The sequence below is a fragment of the Phalangium opilio genome, unplaced genomic scaffold (genome assembly GCF_054372755.1).
Source record: "Phalangium opilio isolate 3A_F unplaced genomic scaffold, DU_Popi_V2 ptg001304l_1, whole genome shotgun sequence".
Classification (NCBI taxonomy): domain Eukaryota; kingdom Metazoa; phylum Arthropoda; class Arachnida; order Opiliones; family Phalangiidae; genus Phalangium; species Phalangium opilio.
Genome location: NW_028324256.1, coordinates 73,674 through 80,726, shown reverse-complemented (window position 1 = coordinate 80,726; position 7,053 = coordinate 73,674).

The window sequence follows — 7,053 nt, the reverse complement described above, 5'->3', positions numbered from 1 at the left end:
GCTAATAAGCGTCATAAGGTTGATACGAAATGAAGATATAGAAAGGTTTATGTATGACTTCAAGGTGTTGGCAATTGCGGTTAACAAACATTCTGCAAAATTAAAAATTAAAATTTACCGAACAGAGTTAATGTCCTATCTGACCAAAATTTACATTAAATGTTAAAAAACAACATTGTCAGATATAGTTAAACCTATATTGTTTTCAAATCCCCTTTTTTTGCAAAATATGTTTACCTCTCTGACTGAAGATTGGTGTCTATGTGGAATGAACGGCTGTGCAATAGTGGTCAGTAAAAGTGTGGATAGCGTTTGTCGTGCGCTAGATATGTTCCAAATTTCTGTGAACAGTCAATTCAGTCCAGAAATTGAAAAGACTTTTGTTTCGATTTTTAAACTGCTAACACGGTCACGGCCACCCAGACATAGACACGCCATCGTCACTGGGAAAGATAAAAAACTACAATTTTCTTACGAAGTTTAAGGATATATACAGAGTAGAAAATTGCTTTTTATGTGAAGGGAACGATTTAAGTTAGTCGTAATTTGTTTATAAATAGACAACACTTCAAATACAAGCATAAGTTAAATAATAAAGGAGTATGAACTGAGTTATGGAAGCTTTACCCTTACTACAAAATATAAAATATTATCGCTTATGTTTTGCACCTCAACAGTTTGTTATATAAATTTTAAGTGTATCGCACTGCAGCTTCGGTTGTTGATTTCCTATATTATGAAAACATCCTAGTCTACCCTATGTGAGTCACACTACAAACTTCATTTGCCATTTATCCTAAATCAACTCCACTTTCTATGGCAGTGGCGCTCGTAGGCAGATTAACTCTGTGTTAGATTTAATCGTCAATAGCTAGCTATAGCTAAATATTTGCGACTAAACTTCGAATACCTAACTGTTTTAGAAATCTTTTTGGATTTGATCAGCTGTCTTAAAAACCCTTTACTACCTGGTTACATTCTTATAATGTTCCCATCATCATCAGTGTTTAACGAAACATGAAAATTGTCAGCATCTCCATGGTGAAGACGAAAGAAGCGACTCCAAGCATTGCCGCCCACATTGCCAACTTGGCTGCAATGTCCTTGAACCTGAGTACATGTACTTCATTCTCAGCCTCTGAATGGTCCAATACGATGTGGTAGTCTCTCTTGAGGGAGCGTAGCCACGTTGTCAATTGGCCAGTTTCGAAGAAAGCCCGCATTCTGTAATCACGAATAGGTCATAATTAAAGTTTTCTAATCAGAAGCGTGGAATCCGAGTGAGCGTAATATCTGATCTTTGAGCGCCGTTCAATTTCTTTTGCATTGCGTTTACGATTCAAGTTTCGTTGTTTGAAACTCTATTAAATTTACGCGAACAAAGTCGAGGGTAACAGCTAGTAGGCGTATTAAATAAGTCGTCTTGCGTAGCCTCTCCCAATTATTTAGTTCTGTTTATGGTTAGTCCCCCTATTATCAGACGCTCCTATTATCGGACACATTTTTAAAAAGTTGTTTATAAAACTGCCGGGGAAAAAAGGAACACTGTAAGTTACCTAGTTTTAAAGAGGGTGTCGAAATCTGTATGTTGCATGTAAAAACAGAGAAGTGGCGCGATGTCAGAGGAGGAAAGCGCGAACGAACCAGATATCCAATTTTTTTGATTAATTAAAACTAATTGAGGGGCCGGAAAAATTCTTCCCCCATTTTTAAATCGTGTTTTGAGGTATATAAATAGAAGCCAACTATAAGTTATGTGTATGGCTGTAAAGCCCGAATCTTTTTCTATAAATTGCTACTTTAACAGTTAGTTCTAGGTTTCTTTACATGAAAATAAAACGCGAATCGTAGCTAATGTAGAAAACCTATTATCGGACAGCTTTCAAACACGTTTTAAAGACAAATAAGAGAGGGATTGTAAATATTTAATGCTTAAAGCGGTTAGTGATGTTCAGAATGGATCCAGAAGTGTCAGAGAAGTAGCAATTTGCACTTGTCTTTTATATTTAAAAAAAAATTGGTATTCCAATTGAGGAACCATTGTCCGATACAGAGATCCAAATGTCCGATAACGAAGACCCACTGTCCGATTCTGAGATCCCAGTGTCCGATAGCGAAGACCCACTGTCCGATTCTGAGATCCCAGTGTCCGATAGCGAAGACCCACTGTCCGATTCTGAGATCCCAGTGTCCGGGCTACAAAGACCCACTGTCCGATACTGAGATCCCAGTGTCCGGGCTACAAAGACCCACTGTCCGATTCTGAGATCCCAGTGTCCGAGTTGGATGTATAGGCGTCCGATAAATGGAACATGGGTGTCCGAATCAACATCCAAATAGCCGATAATAGGGTACGATACTTGCCGAATAAAATCCATGATTGGGACAACATTACATCGTTCTTTTGGAATTATTTCTATACCATTAGGTGCAGAAACGTTCAAAATATTTATTTCATAAACTTTTCAAAGGTTTTCTGTGATTTCCTTACATTTAACCTTAATTTTTTAAAATGTGTCCGATAATAGGGGGACTAACCCTATATAGATTTAAACTGACTTCTTGATAATCAACGCTGAGCCCAAAATCGCTTTAGGAGACAGAAATAGGCAAGGAAGTTACTCTTATAAACAATGATTATTCCAATCCTTCGCCATCTTGGTGGTCACAGATGGAAAAACCTTTCGGTTTTGAATAACGTAAGCTCATTTCAACCGATTTCTCTAGTAATTAGTACACATGATCCCTTTATTCTGTGAAGAAACTCTCATATGAGCGGTTCTCGTATGAGCGGATCCTATGATAGAGGTTCTCATAACCGCGCTTCCCTAAAAACCTCTTTCCTCAAAATTCCGTTTACCCATAACGATAGGTCCCTGTACAGCGCTTCTCGTAAACCTGAAGGTTGCAGCAACTCCCTTGAGAGCACTACAACCAGGGTTTGAAAAACAATTGTCATTTAGGATGGTTTATGTTGCGTTATTTGAAATTAAATAGTACCAGGTCAGTAAGAATAATTAAATCAGGTTAAATTTTGTTAATTGAAACCCTAATAGTATTAGGTTAGGTTAAGTTTGGTTATTTTAAACCCCAATAGTATTAAGTTACGTTGAACCAGGTTTATCTTGATTTGTAAGGTTAGGTTACTTGATAGGTGAGGAGAGGTTTTTTATAGGTAATTTTAGGTTTCTTTCTACTTTATAAGCAATTTTAGGTTTCGGTGCACTTGATAGGCTATGATTTTTTACTTAAAAAACCGTAGTATTAAGAATGGTTCAAAATTGTAGGTAAAAACCGCTATTGGCTAAAATCGCAACCGCTCTTTCAAAAAGAGAACTTTTGAACTACACCGCTGTTTTTCAGAACAGCGGTTCCTATTTCGGGTAATGATTTTACGTGTTACACCCTTCCTATCAACGGGCCTAAGTTCGATTTGTCGTCATCGTTTAAAATGGCGATCAGAAAAGAAATAAAAACGTCCCAACTGGCAACACCTTTGTTGCTAGTCTTTAATAAAGTTCTACTAATTGAAACCGTTATTAGACGGGATAACAGTTTGTGCGATTTTTAAATGTTCTGAATGAAAAACATTAGCACGCAGAGTATTACTGAACTATGATAGTAAGGAAACCAACCTTCGGTTTATATACTTCAGAGCTTCAGGATTCATTGGCCATTTTGCGTGAAAAACCATCGGTTTATCGAAGTACTTCTTAGAACCAAGGTAAAGATCCAGAAGAGTGGGTTTGTTATCAATTTCTGAGAAAACGGACGACATCTGAAACAGAGATATATCCGCAAACCAAATTTCCTTTCCTCTAGATAGTTTTTCGAAATTAGGAGATGTGTTTCCTTGCCGCCACAGTTTGCCACAGAGCATTTTCATTGCAGTTTCAGTCTGAAATGATTCGAATATTACTTTGACTGATTCTAAAAATCTTCTTTGAAAAAAGTATAAAATCCTTACCCGTCGACAAACTTTATTATCAATTATAGGTCCAAGATTTAAATAAATCGGGATGTCCTCAGATAATCTCAAGGCATCGGTTACACTGTTGATATTTTCTCTTTTCTGAGATGAGTAGTTGGCTTTCAAGACTCCGTTGAACAAATTGACGATAATGACAATTATCAAGATGAAAGGTCCAACGCTGAAGCGAATGGCTTGTGACGAAGAAATATCGAACCCTACAAGAGCAAAAATTAAGCTCACTCTCAGTATGTTTTCCTTATTATATAAACCGAGAAAAATGACAATTGCTTTAGTAGTAATTTAAATGATACCACCTAATAATTTTAAACCACGTAGTTTTTGAGCATATATTTTAATATAAATATATCATCATTTTAGCGCCTAAACCACCGCCAACCCTGAACGCATTACCTTTACTCCCGGAAAACGCTAAGAAAAAACTAAGTTTGATCATTTTAGCACTGTCAAGGGCAGGGCTTTAAAGATTACGCATATTCAGTGTCTAAAGTTCAGCCGGGCACACCGAATACACTGAGCGTAATGATCTATCGTATTTACCCAGTTTGGTTTTTTGCCTTTAATAATCCGTGAGGTGTTTATGCAAAGGATAAATTAAATTAAAAGTAAAATACGCGTAATTAAAATCGTGATGTTTAGATTTACTGGGAGTATAAACTGGCAGTTGAAACTTTCGCTTTTGAAAAGTAAAACTGACCTAAAATTAATTCTTTTGTAACATGTTTTATCTTTATTTCGAGCGTAATTAGAGTCCCAGATAAATATTGTAGATAAAACTAGGTTAAACGCGTTTCTGGTACTCAAAAAACTCTCAGTGAAAATACATTATAAAACTTAACAACAACATCTGTATCTACTGCTTGGCCATTGAAGCCTCCAAAACCCACTTAGTACCGCATACAGTTGCACAAGGTTAAAACTTTCTGCCGTATTTAAGACGATTAAATGTCAGACTTTATAAGCAGTATCGCACTACATGCGAGAACTTCCCGCGATAAAAGTGGTGTTATTCAGCATATAAGAACTGCACTCCCTGCATTGGGATATGGTTCTGCATGTGAGAACTATCCTCGTTTCTAGAAGGCTAAATTAATTTGCCTCATAATCTTCCCTATATTTCACAAGAATATTCCAAAGATATGTCCCAAGAAAATTAATAACATATTTCCGAAAAAATTCAAAAGATATTTCCCTAAAACATTCCAAAGATATTTCCCAAGAAAATTAATAACATATTTCCGAAAAAATTCTAAAGATATTTCCCTAAAACATTCCAAAGATATTTCCGAAGAAAATTCCAAAGATATCTCCCATGAAAATTCCAAAGATATCTCCCATGAAAATTCCAAAGATATTTCCAAAGCATTTTACAAAGAAAAAGATGCCAATATTCCCCAATTTCCCAAAAAAAAAACCTTAAGGATTTCTAAAGAAATTTCCCAAGGAATTTTCTAAAGAGTTCTAAAGAAGATTTTTGTAAGGGTTGAAAAGAGGATTTCAAATTAAGCATTTTCAAATGCATATTGCGGCCAAATAACCAGAAATCGGAGAATTAAAAGCTTGATATTTTTGAATTCACAGAAATTAATTATATCTTTTGCTATATAAATCAGAGGTTTTCCAAACTAAGCTTCTCATTCCCTTAAATAAAAACTGTATTTGTGGTTCAAAAAAAAGAATGGTATCTTTATAAAAATTTTAATTGATGCTTGCTTGATACAAGTGTCTAATTTTGAATAATGTTTGCTTTAAGTATAACCTTATCTCTGAAAAATTTAATTTGATAAATTAAAACTTTTCTATTTGAAATTATTGGGTAGCTAAAATTACGTAAGCCGTTTGACTGTGATGAGTTGAAAACCTCGATCCTGATTTTTTAAGAGCTTTCGAAAGATGAAGTGATAAACAAATACGAGTCTTCCATTACCTTTTCCCAAAATGGCTCCAAAGTATTGTATGCATTTTTGTGAGGCAAGTGCTATGACTGATTTTCGAGTTCCCATCACCATCATGTGCAGTATGTCAATCACCACCAGTACGCCAATGACGCAAACTAACCCGAACCATATCTGAAAAAGGTATGGAGTAAAAATACACGAGTAAAAACATAAGAATATAACGGTAATATGCAAATATATTTGGTCGTTTCCAGTGCAAGTCTAGCTTTGCTAACGCTACCGCCTAAATTTTTGCACAAATTTTTTGGGGTAAAATTTAAGAAAGGCAGCGCCGCAGCGAGCCCCTGTCTATGTCAAGGCGTAAACGGTTAGGGAAGAGTTAAAAGAGAATATAGAGGCTGCTGCTATGTAGTCGGTATTTTCCCAGAATAAAACTTGCATTATCATTTGGTTTTAAAATTCAAAACCTTGAGAGTATTCATTATTAGGTTTGAGCTATTCTATTTATAAAAATATATCTTTGGTAAGCTAGTCTGATTTCACGGGGCTCAACGCTGGGACTCAGGTGAGGCAAATACCATTAGTGTTATTTATTTTTTTTTCCAATTTTACGAATTTTAATTTGTTTAGAGCATCGAACATGCTGTGACTTATGCTTGAATAAAGCAAATCCAATTAATTTGCCTTAATTATACTAAGAGTAATGAAAGAACTTTTCCTTACTCCATTCGAAATGGATTTTAGATCGTCGAAGGCTCCCATTGGAGCAGCGATGAAGGTCAGATTTTTTGCAGATAGCATTATTCGATATGTGTACATGAATGGAACTGTGCAGATTGGAGTAAATCCCATCTCAACCATCTGAGCATATCCAAAATCGGTTTCCCTCATGCAAGGTTAAGGCTCCATATTAATGGAATCATTCTGAAATTGAAGAATTAAACAAAAGAATTAACGCATGCAGTTTACCCGTAACAGTAGTTCCCTTTACAGAGATTCTCGTAAACGCGGTGTACTTTTACAGAAGTTCCCTAAAGAGCTGTACAACCAGGATGTCTTTTATGATAATGTTTGTGTTCGGTGTCGTGAGAAATTAATGCGCAGTTGAAGTAAACAAAAAGAACTTTTAATCAATGTAAGAATTTGAAAACAAGTATTGTAAAA